At 36.5% G+C, this 13,032-nt stretch overlaps 1 protein-coding gene and 1 non-coding gene across 5 annotated transcripts in view; both read left to right on the forward strand.

Annotated features, from left to right (window-relative positions):
• The window catches only part of LOC100571490 (neurogenic protein mastermind-like), a 256,717-nt gene that overhangs the window by 141,711 nt on the left and 101,974 nt on the right, over window positions 1-13,032 (forward strand). Inside the window, exon 1 of one of the 4 annotated variants that reach the window (XM_016805930.2) lies at window positions 11,407-11,941. The exons of 2 other annotated variants lie outside the window; for them this stretch is intronic. The gene's annotated coding sequence lies outside the window, so the exon portion shown is untranslated. Of the gene's footprint in view, window positions 1-11,406; window positions 11,942-11,969; window positions 12,669-13,032 lie in introns of those variants that run through there. One more of the 4 variants, XM_016805931.2, reaches the window with a different exon arrangement.
• On the forward strand, window positions 8,917-9,008 carry TRNAY-GUA. The gene is given in 2 exon segments: window positions 8,917-8,953; window positions 8,973-9,008. It is a non-coding gene; the product is annotated as a tRNA-Tyr (tRNA).

Genomic DNA, 13,032 nt, shown 5'->3' on the forward strand with positions numbered 1-13,032 from the left:
CATAATTGTGATAGCTGTAAAAAAGTATGAATGCCATCTGATGGACATTATAATACACTACAGCAGTTAAAAATGTCGGTAAGGGAAATTAAGATTAAAATGGGGTTTACCCCTTTAAAACTGTGTCTTTGGACAAATGGTTCGGATAAAAGGATTGCTCTTTGATGGGTCATTCTGATCGGGGAGGGTGTGTGCAAAATTAAGTGGACAAACGTTTCTTCTCGGTAGCTTTGTCGTTGTAAAAGTAAACTTTTGTCAATCGGCCTTAAGACTAATCAAAAGGAGGGGCTAAAAAGCAGGAAAATTAGATTAGCCTTTTCTCTCTCCTGCGAAGTTGACCCCTCCATGGTTTTTAATTAAGTTCAATTCTCTATATAGCGGTCAGCCGCCTTTTTGCACACTGCGTGCCGACGGAATACGATTAAATCCCGTCTTATGCACTCGCCCTCACCTCCGCACCACCACGCCTTCACCGTACAATAATTATGAGAGTCCATACCGTAGTATATATAGACGGTGAAGCTCGAGCAGCGGTTAGTTTTTTATTGCCTGCGCGTCTGGAAAGTTTTCTGCCCGTCGGTACAGAGGCCTTAAGATGCACTTGTGCAGCATGCGCGTTTCCCCTCGCCGAAGATTGGCTTATTGTCCGAAATTCAATTAAAAACAAATCCGATCTGAATGTCAAGTATTGTTTATGCACGCACGGTCCTATATATTATATGTATATACAAATACCTAGGTCATATTATATCATTATATGCGTTTAATTATCATTGTACTCATTTATACATAGCTATATAATATTTATTTTATTTTACTTTCGCATACTTGAATTTGAATCTGAAAAAAATGTCAACCATCGTCGGTGAGAGGCATAATATAACGAGTACACGTAGTATACCTATATATAATATTATATTATAAGGCACATTGGAGTAATACTCATTTTTCGACGAAGGGAATTTTTTTTTTTTCGAAAAATGGGTGGTAATATAAATATAGGTACTAAATAGTTAATATTATGTTCGAATATTCAAAATGTCATTATAAGTAAAAATATGTAAGGTACCTACCGTTTAATAAAATGCATTGCATTCAATAAACGACCGAATGGAATACCTGCTACTTATAAACAGTTTGCAGACTAATTGTTTAAATTAAACTGCAGCTTATATTAATTATGAATATAGGTGAATTGTTTGTCGATATAGTACAAAGTTGTTGGCATGTGTAACAATAATGGTCCATAATGAGCATTATCATAAAAATGTATTATAAAAATAATAATAATAATAATAATATTCAAACACTTATACCTACTTATTGTATATTGTATACTTTTTTTAATTTTCTGGTTTTAAAAATATTTATCTTTAAAAATATAAAAACAATAATACCACACAAAATGATCATATCACGTGCATTGATCGAACATTGTACGTTACATTATTTTATGATGGTTACACTTGAGATTGGATACGCTTTGGTCGGAGCAATATGTTAAAGTGGTACTCGTGACGGTGGGCGGCGCAGATATGGCAAATGTAATCATCGCCGAGACGCTGACATTGATGGAATATAAGACGCACATAACGCAGAGACTTAAAACAACCTTAATTATTTAATACGCGTATTATGTTTACGGTCTTTAGCTTGCAGGGGAGTGGGTGATTTTAACGACGCTGACACACGTATCACGCGCGCTTGTTTGTGCCTCTCTTTCGGAATTTGCCTACTTACTGTGTACTGATGATATTATGCCAGCGCGTGTCAAACAATGTTATGTTGTCGCATCCGAATCATGTAACGACCAGTGGCCACCAAATTTATTGCAAAAAAGTACAAAACACTGCATTTTCATAAATGTTTATAAAATGGTTTCTAATCAGACAATAATATCAAATAATATATAGACCTACTTACTTACTAAAGTTTCAATACAAAACGCAAAAACATTGAAATATATACCTAATTGCTAATTCATTTCACAAATTTACTGTAGAAATCTTATATTATGTCAAAATACGAGTAATGAGTATACATTCTCTAGTTTTTATTAATATATTATTTTTTGTCAATATATATTTTGATTCAATAAAAAAGAAAAAAATGGAAATGTATTTGAGTAATTTTTTTACAATAAATTTGGTTTGATAAGAATTTTATTGGCGAATTCTTCTTTATATTACCAGCTCAAAAACCAAGTTATTTTGATTATTTGAATCTCGCGTGTGATTCAGAAAATAATAATCACCTCACTATAGGCAATAAATTAAAAACTAAAACTAAAAAAAAACGATCTTTGATATTAGACGTGACGTGACGTGAAAACGGGGATTTTTCCCCGTACACAAATCTATTAGAACATTCGATTTTTATTTCCAGCCCATGTTATTTTTTCGAAATAGTTCAACTTTTTGATATCCACAGGGACACGTATAGGGGAAAAATCAGAATTTTGTACGCCGTATGTTGATAGTGGTATAACACGAACACGAGGCAGCTTTTTACTCGAGGGTTGTTGTTTGAACATAACATCCTCGCGACTGTCTGAAAGGGTTTACCAGTCCCCTCAGATTTTTATACGTTTGGGGGTCTCGAAAGTCAGAACATAACAACGCATAATATAGGTAGTAGTTTTTTTTTCCTCTACGCTTTTTCAATAGTCACCTACTATGCAATTTTGCTAGTGTAAAAATGAAACGTACCGATTTGCTATTTGTCTATACATATAGATTTATTTAGATATTGAAAAAACACATAAATTGAAAAATCTATTAAACTATTTTTTAATCGATTATTGATACGTAATATTATACCGGATATCGATTATACCTAGTGGTTAACTACTCGGATTCTGTAATAAATTGAGACCCGTGTTCGCACAATGTAATACTGACGAATAATCTGATTTTTATATTATGACTCGCCTAACTCTTCATTGTATTAATTGATGGATTAATCATAACATCTTGCATTATAACAATAATAATACCATGTACTTAAACATGACTATCCAGATACGCATTGCACGCGGATATTGTTAAAATTATTCATTGTCTCGAATTATATTATAGCTGTGTATATACGTATAATATAATGTAGTGTCGTGGGTAGAACACAATAAGCTGATATCCAACCAACTGTAAAACTTTGTTAATGATGCGAAAGGGGTTGAAAGACAAGATTATGACATTGGAACACATGGGCTATAATTTTGATGTATGCGAATATCGTATATATAACTATATAGTATATACGTAGTAAATAATCAAAAAGTAAGAACAAAGTCAATTATAAAAATTATCTTTTCCTAAAATCACCGTCAAACCTTCATCGAAGTATGCATTTGTTTTTACTTTTTTATAGTGCATAGAAAAAATATAATTATTAGTTAAATACCATATCGAATTAGATAAGCAGGTGAACCGTTGTGTGACATTTCAATTCCCCATCGAAAAACTTCGAGAAAAACATTTAATGAATTAATGAATGAATAGTGTGCTAATAGAGGTCCCTCAAGTATGATTTATTGGCCTACGACAATTGATCCATTCAATTTTTCCGTAATTATTTAGAGCTATATATATTTTTCAATATAATGTTGCGCCGAGACTGTTGTCACTGCGTCTTAAATAAACGCGGGTCGTGCGTGGAATTGGCACACTTATACACCTACTTGACATTTTAGAGCTACATGGGTGGGCTAAGGGCTTACTCACGAATTCTGAAACAGGACTAGCAAATTCTCCTTAATAACGCTCTATTGCGGTTTGATACTGGTTTAAAAACTTGGGTGATCTACGTAAAGTCAGGGCCCACTCAACAGTATTACGTATGAAGCTTATAAACGGCTATAACTAGGAAATCCTGAAAGCGAATACTCAAAATGTGGGTGATGGATTCGAGTCAATATGCCAAAGCTGGCCGATTCGGGACTTCGCTTACGTGGACGTGTGCGCGTATTTCAATATTATATTATTGTTGTACGGTCATGATAACGTGACGCCGCCGCTAACCGGATTGATAACGATCGCGTTTGGTCGTCTTTTATGCACTGGCACGAGTCGCCGTACGCACATACATGGCATTGGCGGCGGGTCGCATTAGTGTCCGCCGCCGGCCCACGCTACCCTTTCTAAACACCCACCGCCGATGCCACCACCCCCGCGGAAGGGTATCCGAAAGATGGTCATTTATCGTCTGCTCGGGACTTCGGGTCAATTAGTCAACGCGTGCTTTATCTTGTCGGCGTGTCCACCGACCACCCCTATGTATAATATTATATAATATAATACGAGCGCACCACACTCGTTCGGCTGCGGAGCACTATGTGTGTTTAAATTTATACTAAAATTAATCCCTCTCGAGTCTCGGCTCGTATGGCATCGAGAAAGAGACGAACGGATACGACAAAACGCTGCGGCGATTATATTACGAGCCGGCTGGGCAAAGGATCGCACCGAAGACCCATGCCGTGGAAGGGGTTTGATTTTTATTTTATTTTTTTAAAAAGCTCTGGTGACACACGTGGCGATTAAAACGTTTTCGAAACGCGTTTTGCACGTCCGCCGCCGTCCCTCTCCTACACCAGCCAGTCGGTGCGTGCGAAAGTTTAAGTCACGATCTATAGCAGTGGACCCGGGGCCACAGCAGCAGCAGCAGCAGATGTCGTCGTAGCCGCCGCCGTCCTCGTCTCCTCGTAAATCACAAACTAATAATACGACTACGCCGCCTCCACCGTTTTGAGAGCCGAAAACCGTGTGTGGCTGCGACGTACACCCTCTACCCACCACCCATCCCACCCCATACATACATTGACGGTTTTTTAACGACGTTTGACACGTCACGCCGGACAAACGTATACGTTTCGTGCGCCACCCTCTTCGTCGACGTCGACGACAACTGTACGGGCCGTAGTGCGTGCTTCGGACCCTGTCCCTGCGACCGGCTACAGGTGTGCCACGGCAAGAAAATTTCTCCGCGTCCCTCGCACCCTTCGTCATTCGCGCGACACCGCCGATCGCAACCCCGTGAACCACCCCTACTCTCCCATCGTGGCAGTGGGTTCCGATGGTACGCGTACTTTACAACGTTAATGTTTCGCAAAGTTCCCCGCGAGGGATACTTTCCCCGGGGGTATATCCGCCGCCGAAACAGTCTTCCGTACATATATTATTATACGTATAACTCGTATGCTGCACGAGCGCGCGCCTTTGTGTGTGTGTGTGTGTGTGTGTGTGTGTGTGTACACGTAGAATATTATTACGTGTTTTGTACCATTGAATATATCGACAATTTTACCGCAGTAAAGGCGTCGCCCGAAATTTTCTTTATGTACATTATTATTGTTTTTGCCATCTATCGCGACGTACCGAAAACACGCAAATCGCTGTTACCATTATTATTATTATTATTATTTTATTACTATTGTTGTTACCAGAATTCGATGTGTTTGGGTCTTGTTATATTGACCGGTTAAAACAATATAATAATATAATACCGTGTTTTGAACGTATTATTTAAGTGCATTACCCGCACGCTTATATTTTCACAACCCGTTATCCGACAAACGAAATTGAATTACGCGACTGCAGAATATTCCCATGTTCACTAAATTACGAAAAAATTAATGTAATAGATATAGTGCTTTTTGTTCGGAATCCGATGCCATTCACCATATGAAGTTTATTTATTACTTATATTTTTTTTTTACAACCATTTATACTTATATACTTGGTTGGTCGTATAATTCAAAACGTTGAATAAAATAGATGAAAAAAAGTATTTTTCACTGCGTTTTGATTAAATATCTTCAATCCAATAGTAAATTATTCTTCACGTAAATAATTATTACCTATCTGTAAAAATAAAAATGAAAATAAATATAGCTTACTCTTATTGTTCTAATAACTTTTTTCAATAAAACAATAATATTTTATATTGTGTTGTAAGATTGTAATAATTTGATGTTTTTATTTTTACTTAGTTTTTAGTCTACATTACAAAGTTATTTTGTTCAAATTTGATTTATTCTTGTTCCAACTATATTTCTGTAAACATTATTTGTATCGATCGCAACTATTTGGTTAACCTAACAATAATAATAACTCGATATCAGTTATTTATACGTGGTAATAATATTATTTATTACCATTTTAATGTCCACTTGAAGAGTATATTTTTCACTCGTAATCGTTTATTAAATTAGTAAAATACAATTTTAGAAATTACAACTACTCGAGACTGCATCAACAATGTGTTTAATCGACGCGAGTTTCGGAATTTTAATATTACAATATAGTCGACTTATCCGAGTGTGAAACTATTTATCGCTTTTGCCCATGGGCTAATCAGCTGAGAGCATCTACGAATGGAATGTTATCCAAATACATATTATTATTATTATTATTATCGAACGATCTCTTCGAATGCGAATGAAAGCTAATACGTTGCATCATATATTATTATGACATATCTAAAATATAAGACGCATTTATAACGTCGAAACATATAATCGTCGTCATCGTTCTCGGTAGTATTACGCACGGCGCTTGGATACAGACGAAACTAGGTCGAGGCGGGTAATAAAAACCTTTTAGTGATGCGGAGGAGCCGCTGCGGTATTGTGGACGCGACACTATTATATATTGTAATTATTTAGGTAAAAACGACACGAATTATTACTATCGTTTTTTCTTCTCTCTCTCTGCCAAATCTTTTAAGTTACGATAATACCCGCCCGTAGGTTATAAATACGCGTATTGCATGTACCGACGTACCTATGAAGAAAAAAAACCTAGAGATCGCGTTGTACACAGTTTGTACGGGTCAGGTGTGTGCGGCGCATATATATGAGACGGTCTCTTTCGTGGGAGCGCGGCGGCGGTGACGAATAAGAAACGAGCATTATACTATCGCTGGTGCAGAGCGAGAAAGAGAAAAACTGTCGTGGGTCCTGGGAAACCGTGGCCGTGGGGTCTCGGAAGCACAGTGTATGTGTGTGAGTGGGTGCGCGCGTGTGTGCGTGTGTATGTGTGTGATGCGATGGTCGGCGGGTGTTGTCGGTGGGTGGGTGTAGGGGGCAACCGGGGGAGGTTTGCTCGATGAAAAACCGTTTCGAAACTTTAACCCCCTCCACCCACCCGAGTTACATCCACTGCTAACCACCTGCCCGTCCACCGTGCAACCCACCCGGCACCCGCACCGCCGCCGCTCTCCACCGATCAACCCGCCTTGGTCGCACCGTAAAGCGCGCGCGCCGCCGTCGACCGGGCGGCGGGTGGCAAAACTTTTGCGCCACTATATACCATCGGCTAAAGTTCGCGTGGGTCGGGAGGCGTGCAAAACTTTCCGACCGTGCGCACTGCCGTCCAGAGGTGGTCCGTACGCGGCGTAACGGCGCGGCAGTGCCGACACGTCAGCCGGGCGCCACGGCCGTGTCGCGCGCGCGCGCCGCCCGCCCGCCCGCCCTTCGCGTAAATTTTCCGCAAAGCTCAATTATTACGTAATACTGAAGAAAAAAAGAAAACCCTCACGAAGGTTTTCCGAGTCTTTTCACCGAGAAAACACTTCGATATAATATTATTATAATTATATTAATGATGGCTATAGTCGGCGATCACCTACTAAGGTTTTTTTGAATCCCCAACAGAAAGTTTTCCGGCAATGTCGGTCAATACAAATTATGACTTACCATCTGATCATCACATGGATAACAATAATAATTTAATATAATATCATAATTTATCGGCATAATCGAATCACTGTTTGTATATTATCATATAATGCACCCGCGATGATATAATAATTTATATTGGCCTTGTACTCGGGTGGACTGTTTTTTTTTTATTTTGTCCCGCGCATACCCACGGTATAGGTATTGTAATTTATATAGCTGAAAATCAGTAATAACAATTTTTTTTCATTCGTTAAACGTATTTCATTGATAAGGTTAAATAATAAATTGTACTGTAAATAAAATCTTAAAGTTGCATAATAAGGTGTTACTTGAAGAGAATTTACAATAATATGCGTGGAAAAATATTATACAACAATAAAAACGATATTGAACGGTTTTGAGCCATGTTAACAGTTATAATAAATCATTTATAAACTAAAAGTTATTGTGTGCATTGTGAATAAAATATTATTTTATCAATAAAAAAAGAAAGTTGTTTGAAAAATTATTCTTATAATTTATTCAAACGCAATATTAAATATTAACTACCGCTATACCACTGCTAATAATAATAATAATAATAATAATAATTGTAATTCGATATATTTTAATGAATTTATACACTTATTGTTTGTTCTTTCCAATATGGAAAATAAATATTCAATATTCTAAATTTTTATTATGAGTATTATATTTTACTATATACATGATGTACAAAATTCCAAAACAATGTATACGATTTTTAAACAACATAAAGTATTAAAAAGTTTATATTTACACCAGACATTTAGTTTTAAAGTTATTTCCAAATTATAATTTCAAAAGTCAACGACCTTAATTTTAAACTTTTATGCGCCGTAAAAATTGATCACGTAGAATCAGTAATTTTTTCTTCGAACGGAACATATTATTATAATAATATTATTGTGACATCACATTCGAGGAGTCGTACAAAACCACTGGCATCGCATTCATTTAATATTTTAGTGATTGTTAGTGACGGACTATGCAGATGTGATGTTTGGGCACTTTGTTTTATATTGTTTCTGGTTCTATTTATTTTTACCCTCTCCTCGAATTTTTGCTAACTACGTCGTCCGAGCCGCGAGTTTACGCTCACTATTTTATGGCCGGTATCCGGCGAATGTGACGGAGTTGCGTTTCGGGTGAAAGTACGACTGCGGGTGTTTGGCGTATTTATTTATATACCTGTAAAACCAGCTTACCGTGCAACACCTTCGGTAGCTCAGTTGGTAGAGCGGTGGACTGTAGTGGTTGAACAATCTCAGATATCCATAGGCCGCTGGTTCAAATCCGGCCCGAAGGAACCAATATTTTTATTAATTTTTTTCTCTTCATATACATTACCAATTATAATATGTTTTGATTTGACTGGATATTTTACTACATGGCGAGTTTGTTAAAAATATCGAAGAAATAATAATGATATATCGCGGTGGTCGCACGATTTGATGAAAATCCAAAAAAATAAAAAAACATAGATTAACGAATAACGGTTTTTCGACAAGATATATTTTTTTAATTTTTAATCTTTTTTTAAACTAGGGAGTTCAACCTACCTACACGTCGGTCGTCTGTGGGGTGGTATAGTAGTAGTATAGTCATTACCGTAATATTCTATTATAATAACGTTTATACGACGTGGCCGAATTGTCGTCATCGTCGTCGTAATCGGATTATGCGTTTGCGGTGTTTTAGCCTACGTCTCATATTATTTTTGACGTAGGTCGAAGCCACGGCGTGGCCGGCTGTCCGTCCGCGTGGCCATAATATAATATTATATTATAATAATATATACGGCGAGATGAGGAGACGAGGACCGGATTATATACCCGGTCACTGGTATATGGGCACCGTAATTTTCATAAGCACAAAACGACAAGCATGTCAGCAGATTTACCAGTAATAAACTGACAGACGTTTAAAAGGACTCAGCCGCGGAGATAGTATGGTACGCATTATATACGCCGTCCGGCGAAGGCGGGCGGGCCAGCGCCAAGAAGGGTCGAAAAAGGTAAATACGTTTGGCTTCGGCCAAATTAATCCTCTTAAAAGGCACGAAGGCGGCATATTTATACTAATAGAATTCACTGTCCGTAATTCATTATCAACCCTCTCGCGCTTACGCGCTGGCCGTCGCCGCCGTTATGAATATAGTGATATAGATGCACTCATCACTATGTGTACTCGAACGACACCGCCGCCGCTACAATTGACAAGTTAAAATGATTATATAGATACACGTCGCATAAATATTATTATCATTATCATAATAAACCGTTGCAGGGAAGAAAAGAAAACCGTTTTGTGAACCGTCACCGACGCGCGAATCGGTTATTCGGTATAAAATCTATTAGTCAAGTCAGTGTCTGTCATCTATTGCTAATTTTTACGCTGATATGTTTATATCCATTTAAAATATAAAAGTTTGACTCAAATCACATTTATGATATTTTTTATGGTGAAGTACGGCCTCGTTAAATACATTCCATACTGTCCATTAGCCACTGTTTTTGATACATTCAATAATCGAATTATTGATAATCGCGTTGTGTGTCCCGAGTATTAACTAACCTACTGATAAGTGATAAATAATTAATGTTTGTGGATGTTTTGAATACGATAATTTCATCCACTAGGCACTATAACAATTAACAGTGTTCAATTTTTATTTTAGTTCAAATATAAAATTTAAAAAAAAATCTTCAAGCTTTATAATAAATTCATGCTCAGTCTCTTTTTTTTACTAATTAATCAATAATTAATTATTATTATTTTAATAACATTTCTTGAAGAACAGTAAATATTGTTTAATAATATTCATAGTTGTAAAAATATATTTACGAAATGTAAGATGTGAAATAAAATGTGTGCATTTCGTTCCCATGTTTGTGATAAATCTATACTTTAAAACAATTAGGTACAATAATATTATGATTGTCTAAAAAACAATAAATACTGAATAAATGGAATAAAACATTCTAAACAAATAATTTAATTATTCGTGCAAGATATTTTATTTTCAGTTTTCACTTGAATGATTTCATCGCTCAGAATCTAAAACACAAATTAAATTTTACTGAGTTTCATAATAAACAAATTTTTTTTTTAGTTAATTTTATTTTACATTGTTTGTAATTTATAGACTGTCGGTATCTGAGCCAAATATTAAAACGAATATTGATTTTCAAGTTATCAACTATTATTAGTTACCTATAATATGTAAAATTATAAATAAATGTTTTCTGGATTTATATTTACGTGTCTGCGTTAGATAATACATTTATTTCAAAGTTATACGTACCTAATCAATTACAAAGTTCAAAAATAAATCTTTTAATATTTTTTTTTTTTTATATTTTCCGATGATGTACAACACACCAATTTAATTTATTTCAGATACTTTTCTAGAGATTTATTAATAATATTTCAAGTTTGAATTCTTGTAAGACTAGTACCTAATTGATTTTATATTTAATATTACAACAATCAACTATCCGAAAGTCAACTTTTTTGAAATTTTAAACACAGTGTCACGTAAGTCAGAGTATTCATTGATATCGGGTTGTCTACTTGTCTCCCGTGGACCAATTGAATCAATTTTATTTTAAATATCTCGTTCTAATATTATTGAATGTATAGGGTTCGGAATAAATTTAAAAAACAGTTTTCGATCGCGTTAAAAATAAGTAGTTAATAAAAACAACAAAAAACGGCTTAATTTTATGATTAAAAATTTCGTTGTTTCGCACCCACCCACACACACACACACACATTTAGCGAATGATAGGGGGTGGAAAAAATTCGACAAACAAAACACGTCTTGAGTAAAGACTCTTTGCTGAAAATCCATTTTGAGCGCGATCCGTGGCAAGTTCCGCGCGCTGCACAACAATGACTTGCACCCCCACCGTTTTCGGCAGCCAAGACCGACCCTATCGCAGGGGGTAGAGTGTCCCGTAGGTCCGCCGGCGCGTTCATTTGGCCACCGCGTCTCCAACAGTTCGGTTCGGTGTCGGCACTGGTCGGCCGCGATCGTTCGTGGGGCCTGGGGGTGTGTGTTAGCGGCGGCAGCAGCAGCAGCAGCAGCAGCAGCGACGGCGGCAGCAGTGGAGAGCGCGGGAAAAACTTTTCCCAACATTTCGGTCGGGTTACTTTTTTTCCTCCCCGCATACGACGTCGCACTACTCGTACAGCTCCGTGTATCGCGGAGTCCGACAAATACGACGACCGAGTCAGGTATGTACCATACGAACACTTTTATATACATTTTTTTTCGGTTTTGGTTTTTATTTCAATTTTTTTTTTTGTCACTCTGAAAATTTACTTATCACATAATATGTCCGATATAATATATATTTCTAATAATAACCGATGATACCGTCGTCGTTATCGTCGCGTCTTCGATTGCAAACTGCAGACCGCGTGTCCGGAACGCCACGACAGTTGGGGCGCGGCGGGGCCGGTGAACTTTGTTTCCAAACTGTAATAAAAGTGACTAGGTGCGGCAAACTTAGTTGTTGTTTGTTGTTCTATCGAGTTTTCGGGACTTTAAAAAGTGCATGGAGAAAAACTTTACAGAAGTTTAAGTATTTTAACTTTATATATGAAGGGCGGCCAAGTTTTTCGAACTCGGATTGTTGGGATGGGCACACGTTCAGTGTCGGTCCGTCGCCGGTTACGAATACTACTTCACGATAATGATAAATAATAATAATTAGAATAATATTTAGAATCGCTGCAACGCTAAGCCGAACAAACGCTTCCGTCCGTGCTTTCGGGGTTTTTTTTTTTTTTTTAAATGTTCATCGTTTTCGAGTACCATAATATTATATTATCATGCCGTTTTCGCGTTCGGTCGACCGCCGAGTATTTTTCGCCATGCCGTTACGGAAACTTCAACGCGCCAATATACTACGCCGCTCAAATCGCGTAACAAAACGAATACTTTCCTAAAATCTACCAGGTTCGCAATTTTTTTTATTTAATTTTTAGTAAATATTTTACACTTGCAATAAATATTTTCGTTACAATACGTTTTGAGTTTTTATAAGTATAACTATGTAATTCGCAGCAGTATGTTAATAATTAGATAATACTATAGTAGGTACCTGCATATTATTTATAATTATTGGTAATACGTCGAACAGTAATAGTTTATATAGACAATTTATAATTTACATTAATAATTGAAATAAAACATTTAAATATAGTCATTTTTATAACGCTAGTATTATTTATTTATCAATTCTAAGTACTATAGACACAATTCGTCGAACAAATTTATTTCTTATTATATTCACTGAATAAAAAAATATTTTCTATAAATA

The sequence above is a fragment of the Acyrthosiphon pisum genome, chromosome A2 (genome assembly GCF_005508785.2).
Source record: "Acyrthosiphon pisum isolate AL4f chromosome A2, pea_aphid_22Mar2018_4r6ur, whole genome shotgun sequence".
NCBI classification, from domain to species: Eukaryota; Metazoa; Arthropoda; class Insecta; order Hemiptera; family Aphididae; genus Acyrthosiphon; species Acyrthosiphon pisum.